Source organism: Lissotriton helveticus, chromosome 7, assembly GCF_964261635.1.
Source record: "Lissotriton helveticus chromosome 7, aLisHel1.1, whole genome shotgun sequence".
Lineage (NCBI taxonomy): Eukaryota > Metazoa > Chordata > Amphibia > Caudata > Salamandridae > Lissotriton > Lissotriton helveticus.
In genome coordinates, this window is record NC_136068.1 from 708,687,959 (window position 1) to 708,707,087 (window position 19,129).

A 19,129-nucleotide genomic window follows, 5' to 3' on the forward strand; every position below is an offset into this window, starting at 1 on the left:
AGGTCCTTTTGGATTACAGGGATCGAGGTTGTTGCTATGGCTACGGGGGGTAAGGCTGGCTTTGCAGTGTCTATCGATAGAACTGCTTTGTTGGTAATGCCCTGGCAAACTCACAACCCGTATTTGAGGCAGACCCGATTAAAGGAGATGCTGACCTCAACCGATGGTTGATTGCCTCGCTTGATGGCTTCATACCGGTGAAAACCCTACAGAAGAGGGAGAAACGAGTGGGTTCCGCCCCTTGGTTCACAGCTGAGCTCCGCCTGCTTAAGAAAGGATGCAAGAGACTGGAAAGGGCCTGGAGGAAGAAATTTGATGCGGCCAGGCGTAAGGACTATTGGACAGCGATGAGAGCCTATAAAGCGGCCCTCCGCCTGGCAAAAGCACAATTTTTTGAGGAGCGAATACAACTTGCCTCAAACTCCTCCAGGGAGACCTTTAAGGTGGTGCAAGAACTGCTAAAAGTTCCTGAGCCAGCAGTCACCCATGACCCTGAGAGGTGTAAGGAGTTGGCCAATTTTTTTCATACTAAAATTGTAAAAATACTCGACTCTTTACCCCAGGTTGCTATATCTCATGGGATTCAAGAAGAACCCCTCCTTATGGGGATAAAAGAGTGTCCTTTCTCCCTTGACACGTTTGGCCCAGTCTCAGAAAGTGAAACACTAAAAGCTATAGTTTCCATAAAAAGCGGTTCCCCCACGGACTCTGTCCCTTTTAAAATCCTAAAACAAGCGGCAGTCGCTGTGGTTGGGCCCATTACGAACCTGATTAACGCCTCCTTCTCTCGCGGTTTGGTGCCACCCACCTGGAAAAAAGCTGTGGTCAAGGCTCTTCTAAAAAAATCTAACCTTGACGCGGCTGAGCTGGCCAATTTTAGGCCCATTTCTCTGTTGCCAGGTCTCAGCAAAATTGCGGAGAAACTTGCTAACCATCGACTGTCCAACTTTCTTGAGTCGAATGGTCTGCTCCGAGACTCGCAGACCGGCTTCCGTCCCGGCCAGGGCACCGACACGGCCCTCCTGGCGGTCGTTGAGGAATCGAGGCGCATCTTAGATTCAGGAGGATCAGTGGCAGTGATCCTCCTGGATCTGAGTGCGGCATTCGACACCGTTGACCATCAGGTGCTGACCCAACGGCTATCAAAGGTGGGTGTGGCAGGTGTCGCCCTGAAATGGCTTAGTTCATTTCTGGAAGACCGCTCCTATCAGGTCTGGGAAGGAAGCAACAAGTCTCCATCTATTTCTCTCCAGTGGGGGGTGCCGCAGGGCTCGTCCCTGAGCCCGACATTATTTAATGTCTATATGGCCCCCCTGGAGGATGTGGTGACCCCTTATAACATCAAAATCATCAGCTATGCTGATGATACTCAGCTGGTGGTCGCCCTTCCTCAACTGGTGGAGAACCCTGACTTGTTGTCCTCATGTCTGGCGGACGTCCACACCTGGATGAGCAGTTCAGCCTTGAAGCTGAACGGCTCTAAAACAGAGATTATGTTGCTTGGAAACAAAGCGCCGCTACTGTCACCGTCATGTTGGCCAAGCTGTATGGGTGACTTTCCAACCATGAAAGAGGAGATTAAGAGCCTGGGAGTCTGGCTGGAGCAAGATCTTTCCCTTAGAACTCACGCCAAAAGAACTGCGGGAGTTTGTTTTGCCCTGCTGCGGGCTGCGCGGAAAATTTTTCCGCTTCTTCCTTTTCCATCAAGGAAGTTGTTGATTCAGGGTTTGATAACATCTCGCCTTGATTACAGCAACAGTCTGTTTCTGGGCGCCCCTGAATCGACTTTTAATAAGCTTCAGCAGGTGCAAAACGCGGCAGCTAGACTCCTTATGGGTATCCCCCGAACAGAATCCGCCAGACCCGCTCTCAAGGCACTGCACTGGTTACCAGTGCGGGAGAGAGTACAGTTCAAGGCACTGTCCATCGCCCATAAAACACTCCAGGGCGGCGGGCCTCCTCTTTTGAGGAGCTTGGTAGTGCCTTATAAAGCGAACAGAGCACTGAGGTCTGACCAGAGATGTCTGCTCCAGGTCCCGAGAGTAAAAAGATCACGCACGGGCGGGAGACGATTCTCTGTGCAGACAGCAATGCTCTGGAACTCCCTCCCCCTAAAACTCCGTGCTGAGACCTGTACCCTGCGTTTTCGCAGAGGCGTGAAAACACATCTGTTTCCCTTGTGAGTCGTTATCATTATTCCATGATCCCACGGTTGATGTACTGTTCATAGCGCCGGGATGCCTCAGGGTAGCTGTGCGCTATATAAGTTTTAATAATAATAATAATAATAATAATGCCCATTTCCAGATCCCCCAGCCGTTGCTCCAACTTCTTCAGCCTCTCTAAAATGGGAGACATAAATGACCTGAATAGATGTTCCATGTTGTCAAAAGAGACAGCAGACGATTGTTCCTTGGGCGTGCAATTTCTAGGAGCTATTGAACCGGGGTTAAGTGCAGTCAATATAGGGGTAATTATAGATGATGTGATTTCATGCGGTGCGTCCTGGCCTAAATTGGTAATTGGAGTGGTCTTTGTAGGAAGTGCAGGTGTAACCATAGCCTTTTTGCCCTTTCCAAAGTCAGAGTGGTTGATCTTAGCTTTTTGTAGAACCCCACCGCTCCTCCGTCTCTTATTTGGTGGTGGTCCAAAAACTTTGGGGACCTCCCGATTCCCAGCTTTCTTTTTAGAATTCACCACTACTGCCCGGGGTGTATCGGGTATGACTTCTATACCTGTATTAATATCACTACGGGTTAGTGTGTTATTTTTACCCGCACTATTAAGGGCAGCCGATGTGGGAGACGTTTCTCGCAGAAGCATTGGAATACCCTGCGTAGATAACGGGTCCTCATTTCCTGTTGTCAACCTACACCCACTAGATTAATCTGGGATGGTACAACCATCGGGGATCTGGTTTTAATAGATCCAATAGAGCGACGACGCTCTGCCCTACGTTCAGCCAGTGCACAATCCCTTTCCATATCGAGGGAAGGTTTTCTGAAATAGTTATCTAGGGTGCCTTTGCTATTTCCCCCTACGTCAGCCAGTACGATTTTATCGGGAGTGGCTGCCATGGAAGATCAACAGGTAGGTATTAGGGTTATATAACAGGGCTAGTGATATTTTTTTTTACTTAGCTTTTGCAAAGGTCAGCCGAAGCTGGTGGCAATACAGACCCCTGATAATATAACCCTCCAACACAGTTACTCAGCAGATGGCTATAATCCAAAAGGCAACCAGGGGGGAAGCCCTATCAATGTCAACTGGGAGTAATAGACTTTGTAAAGTGTGGCAATATAGGAACAGTTCCTAATAGTAATAAAAACACGTAACATAGATACACACTGTCAAGTACATGACAATCTTACTAATAGGGATGGGGGCAGGCGAAAACGTGAGTAGATGTAAGAGAGTGGGCCCAGCCCGGCCTCCCTCGGCCCCCGAACGGCCACAAAATGGCCCGCCCTTTGCCCGGGCTTAGCCCGTGCGCGTCCCGCGACTCGGAGAAAGCTGCGGTCTTTTGGCGCCTCCGGGCGCGGAAATGAGCGTCTGTGGGCGGAGAACCCCGCTAAGGATTCTGGGGGTTGTAGTCCCCCCGCTCTGCGGCCGCTGATGGCTGGTAGCGGCGGAGGGGGGACAACAACCACTGTCAGGCAGTGCTCTGCGGCAAATTCTGAGGCAGCGTCGTGGATCCAGGCACACAAAGGGATCCAAATACAGGTAGCTGCAGAGTTTCTAAAGTCGGTCTTTTGGCGCCTCCAGGCGCGGAAATGAGCGTCTGTGGGCAGAGAACCCCGCTAAGGATTCTGGGGGTTGTAGTCCCCCCGCTCTGCGGCCGCTGATGGCTGGTAGCGGCGGCGGGGGGGACAACAACCACTGTCAGGCAGTGCTCGGCGGCAAATTCTGAGGCAGCGTCGTGGGTCCAGGCACACAAAGGGATCCAAATACAGGTAGCTGCAGAGTTTCTAAAGTTCCCCATCACTCAGTTGAGCTTCTTTGAACAATTCAGTATTGATCCGGCACAGTTCGATTTCAGTTCCACATTGGCTGGGTTTAGTCAAAAAAGTTATTTAAGGTTTCCTCTATAATTCTGTTTGACGGGCTACACTTCACCTTTTCAGGAACGATCAGCAAAATATTGCAGCTGCACTGTTCCCTTCTCAGATGTGTAAATTTTGTGCAGTGGCACTCTCATGATCTTGTAGGAATGCAGCTGAAGCTGCATCTTCATCATCTTAAGTGTTCAAAAAGCACACCTGCACCCTGCTCACCACAGGTGTATGGATTCTCACTTCTGTTTCTCTAGCATATTTTCAATTGCTTTGCATCCAAGCAGGAATTTTGCTTAACATGAAATCCGTCATGGTCAGAGTGCATTTCCCCCCAAAAAAACTTAAAAAAATGTGTTATTACCATGACAACCTTTTGGTATGGTATCCTGTACAATAGATCATTCTCTGCAGTTGTTAATTTGTTGGTTCTTTTGGCCATGGATGAGACAAGTTCTCAATGCCGATTCACATACTTGCATAATATGCTCAAGTGAGACTTCACTGAGGGTAATCATTGGGCATCTCACAGTCAGCAAAATATATGAGTGCATTAGTGTGGATGCCACATTTGCAGCTCTGTGTCTTTGAAGGCATGAATCACGGTTGGATTTTCACAGTGGTGGAGGATACCCAGAGTAATGGGGCATGGAGTCAGATGTGCACAGTCCTCATTGAAAGCAGAGCTGGAAGCAGAGACTTAAAGTTGAAATCAATTTATCTGTGCAACCAGGCAATGGATTTAGATACAGTTACAGACTCAGCGTGGCCTCACTTAGTTACCCGTCAGATTTTTCCAGGCCAGGAGATAGAACTGAGGGTGTTGGCAAGGCTCCAGGAGACAAATGGGGATAGACTCTGGTTTCCCTGCGGTGCTAATACTTCCCATGGGCCCTGAGTGATGCTGACAGATGTAGATGTTTACCCTGGACAGCACCTTAGTGACATTGTGTCCTGCATTAGCACAGGCTTCACAACTACAACATGTTCCACAGGTCCTCATGCAGCTAAGCTGTCCAGCTCTTTCCAGGTAGCAGGCTCTTCTCTGTACAATATTGTCTGATAACGCTTTTCAGTAATAGACAGTGTTCTTCATGAAAGTCTTCCAAACCCATACTCAGTCCACAGTCTGGCAGAAGGGAGTAATCAGCGAGACTCTAGCCTTGAATCACAGCTCCTCCAAAGTGTACATATTCTTTCACACATATCCTAATCATGTGTCAATAAATGTTTAAGGCACACTTGCAAAAAGTTTGGTTTGCGCACCCCTGACTCCTGCTGCATTGGCAGCGCGCCCTGACTTTTGGAGAGAGGGCATTTGAGCCCCTTAGAGATGGCCAGTTGGCCAGGGGGACTATTAGGTTTGTAGGGCACCAGGCCCTAGTGTGATTTATATAGGTGCTAGGAAATGTAACTTTTATAGTATGTTGTATGCACCCTGATTTATGCCTCTAGATGTTTTTTTATGAGTATGTGGTTTTACTCGCCTGATATTTCTCGCCTGATGTGATACTGTATATGATATGATTTATGTTGCAGGTTGATGCTGAGTATAGTGTGCCAGTAATTACTGGTTGTGTTCTAAGTTTATGATATGTTCTTACTTTTACTATTTTTATCAAGTGATAATTCTGACAGTGGCCCACATGGCCCTGTCATGTGAAAATAATCCCCTTTAAATATTGGCCAGTGCCAGTTGGCACAGTGTAAATTGTGTGTTTACCATCTAATGTGTTTTATGATAATACAAAGGCTATTTTTATATATAACCTTGTGTGGAGTTCCTTTTGCCGTGTGCCTAGTATGTTGCTGCTGTGTGTGTTGCGCAAATGCTTTACACATCGCCACCGCGATAAGCCTGACTGCTGGTGCCAAGTTACCAAAGGGGTGAGCAGGGGTTTTATCTTTGGCGTGTAACTCCCTTACCCTGACTAGAGTGGTGGACTCTGCCTGGCTTTGGCGCAAGCCTTAGCCAATCAGAGATTCCCATTTCTTTTTTTTTTTTTTCAAAACAAATTTTATTAGGTTTTGGCAGTTGACAGCACAATAGAAATAATCCACCGCTCCCCTAGTAGCAGAGAGGCAGTGGGCATAGCAAAAACAGCATAATCAAATACAACCAGCTAATATTTCCCCAGTACCCACCCACCACTAACCCACCCGGATCCCTCCCCCCCACCCCGCACGGTGTCTGTACTGTCCATCTAGAGGAGCTTAGCAATCGTAGACGCTGCATGTGAGCCACGTCGCCCTAAGCCAGTTCAGACGCGGTCCGCGTCGGCAACCCGAGGCTCCGGGGGGTCCAGCAGAAGGCCTCTGTAGTCAGCCCATTTCTTCCAGATCTTATAATGTTTTGCAGGACACCCCCTCGCCTCAAATATCGGGCGTTCTAGTCCCATGTTAAAGTCCAAACCTCGTTTCCACACCTCCAGCAGTGGGGCTCTAGTAGCCTTCCATGCTCTAGCAATGTCCCTCTTGGCCACTATGAGGCCCAATAGGAGCAAGTGCCGCTTGTACAAATTCCCCCCCACCTGTTCCATGACATGAAGAAGGCCTAACTTCGGCGAGCGGGGGAGCTCCCAGCCCAGCACCTCTTCCAGGCAATCCCACACTCCTGACCAAAATCTCCGCAGTCTCACACACTCCCACACCGTGTGAAGAAAGGATCCCACAGCACTGCCGCACCTCAGACATTCCGGGGAGGCAATCAATCCCGCTTTCCACAACCGTTCCCTCGTATAGTACGCCCTATGGAGGTATTTGAATTGGATAAAGCGCAGGCGCACTGCAATCGCAGCCCCCCTAGGGGCTTCCAGGGCCTCCCTCCAATCCTCCTCTTCCAAACTCCCCAACTCTCCTTCCCACACCAACCGCAGTTTGTCAAGGGAGGGGGAACAATGGGTGACGAGCGTCTGGTATATACTAGAGATTTTTTTTGTGTCTAATTCCCCCATGAACAATTTAGCCTCAAGAGGACTAAATTCTGGCAGTGAAGTCAAGTTTGCTAAGGTAGGGGTCAGGGCATGTCGGAGCTGCAAGTATCGAAAGAATTGGGATTGGGGCATATCATACTCATCTCGCAGAGCCTGAAACGACTTGAGGACCGGGCCCTTCATAACATGACCCAGCGCCGAGATGCCGATCGCGTCCCAGCCATCAAAGCCCCGCAGGGAAGCCAAAGCCGGTAGCCTCCCATTATGCCACAGCGGGGTTTCCCCCGTCAGTCTGTTCCACCATCCCATACGGCGGAGCGCGTCGCGCCACACCCGGAACACCGTCTGTGTGACTGCCGGGAGTCTTTTGCGGAGTGCCGCCGAGTACAATATCGTATGTAGCGTGTGAGGGTCCATAAGGTACCTCTCCAGGGCGTAAGTCGGGTCGCCGCGATCCCCATACCACCACTCATTGAGGACCAGCAGGTGTGACGCCTGGTAATACGACAGAATGTCGGAGGCCGCTAAACCCCCACAGTACGTCGAGAGGAAACATGTGCGGAGCGCCACCCGCACTGCCCCTCCCGTCCACAAGAACCGGCCCAACACCGAATCCACCTGCCGAAACCATTGCCGCGATATCGGGTATGGATAATTTTGAAGCTGATAGAGGAGGCGAGGCAGGGCCACCATCTTAAAGATGGCCGAGCGTCCATATACATTCAGCGGCATCCTGGACCATATTTGTGTGTCCGATCGTATTCTATCCCACACGGGTAGAACATTGCGGGACCACGACACCCCTGGCACGTCCGTCAGAAAGACACCTAGATATTTAAGGCCTCCCTCCGCCTCCTGCAGGGCCGAAGCCCAAGGACCCAAGGCACTCCTATCTCCCAGGACCCACAATTTGGACTTCCGTACGTTCAGTGTGAGGCCGGACACGTCGCCGAAGATACGCATTATGTCTAGGACTCTGGGACCGGATCTGTTCAGGTCCGTAAGAAAGAAAAGGACATCATCGGCATAAAGCGCGATTCTGTCAGTCGGTCCACCCACCCATTCCACACCACGCAACTGCGCATCTATCCTCACCCAGGCCGCCAGTGGCTCCATCGCTAATGCAAACAGGTAGGGCGAGAGGGGGCACCCCTGCCGCGTGCCCCGACCTATCAGAAAGGAACCGGACACCGCGCCCGCAACCCGCACCGCCGCTGTCAAGTCGGTATAGAGTAAGTGAATATAGGACAGAAAACGGGGGCCTAGGTTGAGACGTAGAAGCAGCGCCCGAAGATATGGCCAGCTCAGGGAATCAAACGCGCTATCAATATCTGCCAGTAATAGGGCCGCCGGTATATCAGCCGCACGCGCCGCCTCCACCACCAACTGCGCCCTGCGAATATTATGTCTAGTCGCCCTGTGGGGCATAAAGCCGGCCTGGTCTGGGTGGACCAGGTCCGATATATAGGGAGAAAGGCGTTTCGCCAAGGCTTTCGCTAATATTTTTGCTTCGAAGTTCAGCAAGGAAATTGGACGATATGACTCAGGGCGATCCGGCGGCCGCCCAGGCTTGCAAAAGACAACCACCTCTGCGTGTCGCCAGTCCGCCGGAAGGCATCCGCATTCCCGAGCCGCCTCTAGTGCCTTCCTATAGCGCATCCCCAGTTGGAGATAAAACATTTTCATAAATTCGCAGGGGAAACCATTAGGCCCAGGGGCCTTTCCAGCGTTCAGTTTGCCCAAAGCCTCTCCCAGTTCCTCCGCAGACAAGGGGAGGTCCAGTCGGGCTCGGCCCTCATCCGAGAGCGCCCGAGGCGGGAGATCAGCCAGGAACTTGTCAATGTCCTCCGCCGCTAGAGACTCCCCCGGCGCGTACTGCGTCTCATAGTAACGAGCAAAACTCTCAGCCAGGACCTCCGGGTCAGTGATAGGACTCCCCGCGTCGTCCCGGAGACCAGGCAATGGCTGGGCTTGAAAGGAACCCTGACATAACCTGTAGAGCATCGAGCCGGACTTATCCCCCCATTGACAGATTCTACTCTGCATAGCCAGCCAGGTGTGGCGGGCTTCATCGAACAGTAAGGAATGATACATCTGTTGGAGATAGAGCAGTTGCCCCACCGCCGCGCCACCTTCTCCCGACGTGCAGACGGCCTCTTGGTCACCAACCCGAGTCGCCGCCTCCGCTATGGCCCGCCCGCGGGACCTACGATTCGCCGCGCACCACGCTATATCTACGCCCCTGAGCACCGGTTTTAGAGCCTCCCACAAGGTCACGGCGTCCGTATCTGGACCGTCGTTTTCGGTCAGGTAGTGCGCTATAGCCTCCCTCATGTGCGATTGGTAATCATCACGCTGTAAATGCCACGTAGCCAGGCGCCAACGGAATGGTTGTCTCTTTGTGCTTAAAAGTAGTGTCAAGGAAACCGGGGAGTGATCCGACAGTCCCCTAGGGAGTATCGCGGTAGAACCCACTCGTTCTATCCAGGACTGGGGGATAAAAAGGTAGTCGAGACGAGAAAAGGATTTGTGAACAGCTGATACATACGTGTATTCACGCCCACATGCATGTTGATATCGCCAGGCATCCACCCAATCCAGCCCCCGCACCAATCTGCTCAGTTTCGTCGAGGCCTCAGGCAACTGATCACCCCCGGGCCTACAGCGATCCAACCTCCCATTCATCACGTCATTCCAGTCACCTCCCACAATAGTCAAAACATGCGGGATCTCGGCCCATACATCAAACAGCCGCTCCAAAAGGGCATCCTGCAGAGGGGGCGGCGCATAGACACTGCCAAACACCACGGGCTCCTCCCCCACCTTTCCTTTGACCAATGCAAACCTGCCATGTGCATCCAGCCACTGCGTTTCATGCGAGTAGTTCACACAACGGTGTATCAATATTGCAACTCCTCTAGAGCCCCTCGTAAACCCTGCATGGAACACCTGATCATAACCATATCTCCGTAAGCTAAGGGTTTTGGTACCCATTAGATGGGTTTCCTGGAGGAGTAGAACATCTGCCTTCTCCTTCTTCCCCATACGCAAAACTGCTCCCCTCTTAATTCTGTCGAGCATCCCTCTTACATTCCAGCTCAAAATGCGCAGAGAAGCTCGTGGGGGTTCCGTCCCCCGTCCGTCAGTCGCCATCAGGGGGGCCAAAACTTTGGTTCGTCGGGCAACCGAGGCCACATACAGACTCTTACTATCCTCCAGACACTCGCATACACCGTGCTCACCCCAGGCCTACCCACTCCCACAACTCCCCCCCTGCCCCCCAACCCCCTACCCGTCCCCCCGCCAACCCCCCCGGACCCCAAACAATACCAACAACCCCCCCTCCAGCCCCCCACCCCATACCTCAGCAACATTGAAGTACCTGTCGCGGTGCAGGCGATCCCAGACCCCCAACGGGAGGTCGGAGACCCACAACACCAATGGATCCCTCCCAACTACCCACTAAGTGTCCAACTACCCTCTACCCAACGTGGGAACGAACTCCGGGAGAAGACCCGCTCTTTCTCGAGCGCCTCCCGACCCATGATCCACCCACGGACCACGATGTATGTAGCAGTAGTCCATATGGCCAGTCCGAAGTCCGGACCCATCTGACCTGCACCTCTATGCACCGTCGCGGCCCCACGAGCCGGAAACACCTATCAGGGCCAGTACATCACAGGGACTCAAGACTTCAAGGGGGAAGAATCCGTCGCCTCAGTGTCCTCCACAGTCTTCTCTTGGGAAGGCAAGCGCTTCTTGGAGCGCGCTCTCCAGTTACTCCTGCTGCGTGACCTACGGGGCACCCTCTTGGGTTCCGATGTGGAGGACGTATCCGAGCCCCTCCTCGGAGGGGTGTGCACCTTGACCCGCACCGTCTCGTCCGTCCATTCAAATACATCCTCCGGAGAGTTAAAGAATCGAGTGCGAGATTGAAACACCACCCGCAAGCGGGCCGGGTAGAGCAGGGCATACGGGATCTTCAACTCACGAAGGCGCGCTTTCGCTGCCGTGAAGGATTGCCGTTGTTGTTGGACCAGCCTGGTGTAGTCCGGGAAGATCAGGATCTTGTGGCTTTCAAACATAATGGGGTCCTTAGCGCGGGCCTGACGTAGGATGGTGTCCCTGTCGTGATAGTTGAGCAGTTTGGCTATCACAGCCCGGGGGCGAGCCCCAGTGGGTGGCTTCGGAATCAAGGCCCGGTGGGCCCGCTCGATGATGAAGCAGCGCGAAAGGGATTCCGGTGGGAGCCACCCCTCCAGCCACTGAGTCAAGAAGGCCTCCATATTTCCCTTCTCACAGTCCTCCGGAAAGCCCACAAAGCGCAAGTTATTTCTTCTGGCCCGTCCTTCCGCATCCTCCACTCGCAACGCCAGGCCCTTTTGGATTCCCTCCATGGCAGCTACCTTCTTCTTGAGGACCGCGACGTCGTCCTCTACCTCCGTGATCCTTGTCTCGGTTTCCGTGATGCGGGCGACAGCGTTGCGCAAATCCTGTCGCAGCAGGGTAACATCCGCTCCGACCGCACCGATCTTTGCGTCCAGCATATCTCTAGACTGCGTGATGGCCGCCATTAGTGCCGCATTATCCGGTCCCGAGCTCTGCTGTCCTCCTGTGGCTCCCGCACCCCCACTCAGCCCCGCAAATTTATCCATGGGGCCCTGCTTGGAAGAGCCGCCGCTGTTGTTCCCCCTAGTCATAGTTCTCGTGGGGCTCACGGTCGTTCACCGGGAATGGCGGGGTGCAGAGACCGCCCCAACCGACCTCGTAGCGTTCAATGAATAGCACCCCAAGCAGGCCCAGCGCGCAGCCCGACAGAAGGTGTCCCACGCCGCCGTACAACCAAGAGTCAAGCCACTTTAGGAGGGCCCCGTGGCGGAGTCAGGATCTCTGAAAGTGGCCGTGCCCACCAACACAGGAGAAGCCGAAGCCAGCCCCGGCCCCTTCGCGTGGCTCCCGGCAAAGACGGCCGTCAGCAATCCACCAGCGCCCAAGAGTGCCGTCGCAGTAGGCCAATATCCCCCACCGCGGTCCGGCCCGACCGCCGAGCAACCTGTAATGCCCCGAAGGCGCCCCTGGCACCGAGGGCTGGAGCAGGATCAAATGAAGGTGATTGGAGGAGGGGGGGGGGGAGGGGGGTGGTTGGCGCTGCAATGGGGTGTAGTGAGAGAGCGGGTAACTGTCGTCTCTCGACGCTCCGAGGGCCACAGACCCCGCGGTCCGACTCGGCCGCCGATCGGGCCAGGCACCTCCGCAGGAGCGACCCCTCCCCCTCCAGGTCGCGCACCACGCGGCTCCCCCTTACCGCACCATTGGACGCTGGTCACACCGCCGGTGGGTCGCCGACACCGCTCCCTCCAAGCCAGCTGTGCTCCGCCGCGGCCCCACAGGTCGGGCGGGTCGGCTCCTCACACCCCAGCCGGTCCGGCGTCGCCTCACTTCCGGGCGGGGCACCCACCAATCCAGGCCCCGGCTCTGGTGCCCGATGAAGGCCGCACCGCGGTCCCTGGTCAGCGCTGCCGGAGGCGGCAGAGATCAAGCCTCCGGGGCCCCAAAATCGCCGTCTGGCCGTCTCCCCCTGCTCCCGCGGACAGCCGCTCACTGCCGGGTGGACAGAGGTCGGGGCGACGCAGGATATGTGGAAGGATCACAGGCGGCGGGACGGAGCTCGCTCAAGCTGCGTCCGCCATGCTCGCCGTCTTGGCCACGCCCCAGAGATTCCCATTTCTAACATTGGTTGTCAACGGTGAGGATAGGATTTGCGTTTGCTCAATACCGCAGTGACAACTGGCTGCACTACAAGCTCTGCATTTTAGATAGTCAATTGTTTGGGGATTATTGTCTCTGAGTTTGTTTTAAATGTCATGTTTGTAGAAATGTGTTTAATGTTGCACTCTGACTTAGGGGTCCTGCCAAGGACAGAAACCAGAGAATCTGAAGGAGTTTTTGTACTGCCCTTAGGCAGAGTGCTACTTATGGGGTTGGCCTGCAGCGCAAGCTGAAGGAGTTGTACTGCCCCTTTACTGTCTGCTATTTCTAGGGTTGGCCTACAGTGGGAACTTAATTGGCATGGAGTAACTAGCTCAGGAGGGTAGATTATCCCCTAAGTGCAGTGTTTGTTTTCTAGATTCCCCACTAGAGTGGGATCCAGTGGTGGCAGCATTATGTTGTCCAGTGCAGTTAGTCCCATTCCCCGTTCCAAGAGTATGGTACCTGCTCCCAGTTAAGAGGGGTACAGGTTGTGTTTCAGGGGCAGTAAAGTTCCTGTCTCAACAGTCTTGTGGGGGGAGTATGGATGAACGGTGTGGTGCACTGGATGTTTGGGTGATTGGTTAGCACTATAAATGATGTTAAAGGATGCTTCAATCTGTTGGGTCAGAAGGATCATGCCCCATAATTGTTTTCCGGAGTCACGCCAACATCCGTTGGAGTATGTAAGTTCTTTGTTTCTAGGGAGCTTGCATTGGGAGTGATACTAGAAGAATGGTGCAGGTGTCTTCCAACCAAGAGTGGTGGAAGTGGTTCAGAGTAGCCCAGTTAGGTGACCTTGTAGTGAGTAGGTTGTAGGGGCTCGCATCCTGTCTCGCAGGAGAAGGAGTGAGATTGGGCTGTGTCCCAAAGTGCCCGCACCTCAGTCTCCAGTACTGGATGGTTCTTAGAGCGAACACCAGGTAGGGAGCCTAGTCTGTCCTGTTGGACTGTTCTTTGAGGAGGATCTCCCTTGTTAGGTGTGCTGGGAGTGTCTGTAATCAGGCCTCCATCAGTTCTGGTGTCTGGCAGTGGCGCTCCTAAGTGGAGGGTACAGAAATCCAGATTGAGGGGTAAGAGGGGGAAGAGTCCCCAGTGGAAGAACCCGTGGGTCAGGGGCCAGCCATAAGGGCTAAGTTCCCATTGATTGGCCATGGTGATGCCACACTCTGTCCTGGAGCATCTTCACGCACTGTGGGATGGACAGGAGGTCATGAGCTCTGCGCCAGGCAGATTGTCACATGACGCATTAGTTATGTGTCACCCTCAGGAAGTCCTGGTGTGCCGGGCATTTGTCTGACCAAAGGGTACTGTTCCTCAGGTGTCTCCTGTCCTGGACGAAGGGCAACTGTAATCAGTGTCCTAAACGGTCTTGCCTTCTAGGGGTACCACTCCAGTGAGGGGGGGTATAGTGCTCTGGAAGGGGGTTCAGAGGGAGGAAGTCCTCACCTCTGACCCAGGTGCAGCGGTGATTTTAGATCCCAGGTGGTACTTTTGAACTACACTGAGAGGAAGAGTGGAGGTTGGCTATTGTGTGCCAGGGGTTACTGCCCCCCACTCTGTGGATTGGCAAGGGCCAGTGGTATCTGGATGGTTTAGGGCCTGGTCCTGGCCGTGGACAACTAGGGAGTACCAGTGGGGTAGCCTAGTTGGGCCTGAGGTTTTTTTTCAGATGGAACCACGTTGGTTCAGAGTGGCGTGAAACCGGAGGGTGTCCCTGCTGTTGTGGGCCTGTGTCCGTGTTTTCTCGCCCAAAGCAGAGAAACCCATCAAGGGAATGATTGGTCTACCCTGCGTGTTGGCTGGAAGGGGATTGTGTTGTACTTGGCCCTTTATGACAGGTTCACCCCTAAACTTTTTGCCTGAAGCTCCGACATGGTGGTAGTGATGTTAGGTCTCTGCGCACTTTTGCACTGTGGCCCAGTGTAAAGTGCATGCAAACTCTTGAGTGCATGTGGTGAGAGTGGCCTGTCCTCCCATAAGAATGCATGGGGGATATGTGTGTCCATGGTAATTCCCGGTATGAGGGGAGTGCAGGGTCAAGTTTAGTATGTGCGATCTCGTGAGAATACATGTTACACACTAGTGTGCGCAGATTTATTGTGGTTATTTTAGAAATGCCACTTTTAGAAGTTGGCATTTCTGTGTGCTGTGGGTCTGCCTGCATGATGTGAATTGCATGTCTGGCTTATGAGTGACAGGTGCTGTCTGATGTGGATGGCTCCAGGAGCCAGGACGAGTCTGCCCAGTGGCAAATAGGGAGATCTGCATGTAGATGGGAGGGAGGAGTTGCACCTGGGACCTGAATAGGGCTGTGCCTTCCCTTGACAATGCTGTCTCTACCACCTGTGGTGCGTCTGATGCCCCTGGCCTGTCCTATGAAAAGGAGAGAGGAGCTGAGCAAAACAAAGTGGTCCAAAGCTCCCCCAAACCAGTTGCGTCTGGCTTTCCCCCCAGTCCTGTGCTGTGTCACAAAGGGAAATGTGTGTATACAAGAAGGGGCTGTGACCCCATGTTTGTGTCCTGCTTTGAATCCTGATTCCTGTGGGGCGTGCTGCTGCTGGGGCCTAGGAGTACTTGCCAGGTGGGCTGCCTCCCGGGGCCCCGCTATGCCCTGGAACCTTTTGCTTACATTATTGTAGCCCTGGGACTTTGGGCTGCCCCAGCGCCTTGTGAGGCCCTTGCTTTAATTTTAAGAGCACCTGACTCTTTTCCTGATACAGAGTGCTGTGCCCCCTTTTGCGTTTGTGACATCCAGAGGAGGAGAGCCTGGGGGCTGCGCAGCGCAGCGCTGCAGCCCCTTTAAGAGTGAATCCCCATCATAGGGATTCCCCGTGAATACCGGCCTTGCGGGGGCCCACCCCGCTTATTTTTATATTTACTGTGGGTGTCCATCCCACATGGCCGCTTCTGACTCTGCCTAAATTAATGCACGGGCGCCCAACCCACATTAGGGGCTTTTATTGATTGAGCGGGAGTCCACCCCACTTTTATATATTTCATTAAAGGGAGCCTACCCCTCCTTGTCCGCCTGAGGTTGTATTTTCCTTAGCGGGAGCACACCCCGCCTTTCACCGCCTGGTTGTTGGTGGGGCCGGCGACGCATGTCGTAGCTTCGCGGGCTCCACCTCCACTTGCCCCCCCCCCCGGGCTGGGGAGAAGCCGCACAGAGCCTCCCGGGCTCCATTTTCAAGTTCCGGTCCCAAGAAGGGGGACCGGGTGAATGAGCGCCTCATCCTTAAGCGTGGCGTTGTGTGGCGGGCTCCCATGAGTGAGGGGAGCCCGCTGTCCCCAAAGAAGAGACGGTGCCTGCGGAGAGAGCAGCCCGGTGAGTATGGGCTAAATCCTACGGTGGTTGGGGGGGTGGTGTCGGGGCACATTGTTGGTGCCCGCCCCCAGTGCCCATGCCATGTTGTTGGTCCCCTGAGCGGCCTCACTAGCTAAAGGCCGCTCCAACATGGCAAGATTTGTTTAAAGGGCCCGTGGGGGGTCCCGAGATCCTGTGGTCCCATGCTGCCCCATATTGGTCATTATTCTCCAGCTGCCCCACTTTGCAGGAGTCAGCTGCAACGATGGGGCATGTTTATTTTTAGAGCCTGTGTGTGGCTCCACCATGTGCCCATTTATTTACAGAGCCAGTGCGCCCCACGTTCTTGGGGGCATTATTTGTTTGCAGAGCCCTGTGTGGCTCCAACGAAGGAGGCATATTTACTTTAAGGGCCACTGAGCCCATGCCTCATTTTTCTACTTCCAGCTGCCCAGCAAGTTGTGGGCAGCTGCAACGTTTAGGTCTTTCTTTAGGGGCATGTTGTGAGCTAGGAGTGGATGCACTCCTTTGCCCCATACATTTCCAGCTTCCCAGCAAGTAGTGGGGAGATGCAACATTTAGGTTTTTCTCTCCTTAGGGGACATGTTTTGAATCCGGAGTGAGATGCACTCCTTTGCCCCCCTTGTCTTTCACAGCTGTGCAAGCACTTAGGAACGTTTAGGTTTACGCAATTGTGCACCCCTGGCTCCCGCTGCATTGGCAACGCACCCTGACTTTTGGACAGAGGGCATTTGAGCCCCTTAGAGATGGCCAGTTGGCCAGGGGGACTATTAGGTTTGTAGAGCGCCAGGCCGTAGTGTGATTTATATAGGTGCTAGGAAATGTAACTTATATAGTATGTTGTATGCACCCTGATTTATGCCTCTAGATGTGTTTTCATGAGTATGAAGTTTTACCTACTGTGTTATGTTTTGGGTTATTTTCTACTGTGGTTTAGGTATGATTTACTCCCTACTGCGGTTTATGTTAGTAAGTTTATTTCCTAATGCAAGTTATGTTTAGGAGATTATGGTCTACTATGTTTAGGCATATGAGGTTGGCGCAGAATATATTTCTCGCCTGATGTGATACTGTACATAATATGATTTATGTTGCAGGCTGATGCTGAGTATAGTGTGCCAGTAATTACTGGTTGTGTTCTAAGTTTATGATATGTTCTTACTTTTACTACTTTTACCAAGTGATAATTCTGACAGTGTCCCACGTGGGCCTGTCATGTGTAAATAATCCCATGTAAATATTGCCAAGTGCCAGTTGGCACAGTGCATATTGTGTAATTACCATCTAATGTTTTTTATGATAATACAAAGGCTATATTTATATATAACATTGTGTGGAGCTCCTTTTGTGGTGTGCCTAGTATGTTGTTGCAGTGTGTGTTGCGCAAATGCTTTACACATCACCACTGGGATAAGCCTGACTGCTCGTGCCAATCTACCAAGGGGGTGAGCAGGGGTTATCTTGGAGGTGTAACTCCCTTTCCCTGACTATAGTGGTGGTCTCTGTGTTGGACTTGGCCCTTTTCCTAAAATCTTTCACTTTTCACCCCCTTGTTGTAGGACGTCTTCCCCATGGGGAAGAAATATGTAGGCCATGTGTGGAGTGAGATGTCAAGTATAATATGACACAATGGTGTGCACACCTGTAATACCCCTATTGTAAACATGCACCTGACTGAAATGACGCTTTTAAAATGGATGCCATGGCTGTGTGCTGTGCCACCTGACTGCAGTGGGTTAGCGGTCTAGTTGTTTGGTACTCAGCCATCCTAGCTTTTGGAGGGAAAGCCTGGCACCCAGGATGCTCTACTCCTCCCCCTGATCCAGTTAGAGCCAGTTCCCCAGAGGCTTCTAGAAGCTTCTGGCACTGCCTGGTAGGTGGGGTGAGGGGTGCATAAATAAGGAGGCTGTGCCACCATGTGCTCAGTCCGAGAAGGGACAGGAACGTGAGAGGACCTGCTGCCAGGGGGAACCACCACTTGGGCCTGTGTGCTGGACCCTGCACCCAACTAAAACCCCTCTGCTGTCCCCAGGGCTAGTGGAAGCCCCACTGCAGGAGTACAGGCAGCTGTACAGGAGTTGTTCCAGGCTACAGTGGAGGATGGTGAAAGCCTACCACCCTGTCCTGATGAGTACCCTCTGACTACTGACCTTGGCCAGTAGTGCCTGCTGCTCTGCTGACTAGCGCCTGAGGGAGAGAGCGCTAAATTGGATTGGCATGTGCCCTGCTGCCTGCTCCCTAGCACCTTTTCCTACATGTCCAGGAGGTGAGGAGCTGAGGCCAAGCGCTGTAGTAGGAGGACTGTGCCCCCAAAGCGCTGTGCTGCAGAAGCGCTGCTTGGCTTAAAGGAACTCTCTGAGGGTGAAGCGCCTCTGACCACTTTGAAAGAGCTGTGGGAGCCTACCCTGCGTTTTGGTGCGCTTTTGGACAAATTAAATCAAAGCGGGTGCCTACCCCATGCTTCGCTGCTGCCCAAGATCACCGCTGCCTGGGGGTCGTCAGAAGAAGAAGGAGAGAAGCGGGTGCCTACCCCGCGTGTGCGCCGCCTCTAACCGCTTTGGTAAGCCCGCGGTGCCTACCCCGCAATTTATTATATGGCGTGGGTGCCCACCCCGCATTACTGCCTGTCCCGGGCGTGTGTCCCCTGGGTACTTCATTTTTACAGCGGGTGCCCACCCCATGTGGGGTTTTCGCATTGGAGGGAGCCTACCCCTCATCGCCGCATGGAATCACAGCCGTGGCCCGGGAGGAATCCGCGACACAGACGCGACGCGGAAGTCAGGCAGCCAGCCTGGACAGGGGCGGAGCTTTGCCGAGGTCCAGCCGGGAACTGGTGAGTCGCGCAGCGATTGGGCGACTGCCGCTGCGCTGCAGGAAGTCCCGCACTCTGAGGGCGGAAACAGGAAGAGGCCGACCAAAGCCCCGGGTCCCAGGAGGGAGCCCGGGTGAAGATGGGAGTGCTGGTATTGGTGGTGCTCTCGTGAGGCGAGGAGAACCCCGCAGGTGTAGCGGCAGCTGCCGGAAGCCGCAGGAGCAGGCTGCACGACATCTGCAGGGCTCCAGGTGGT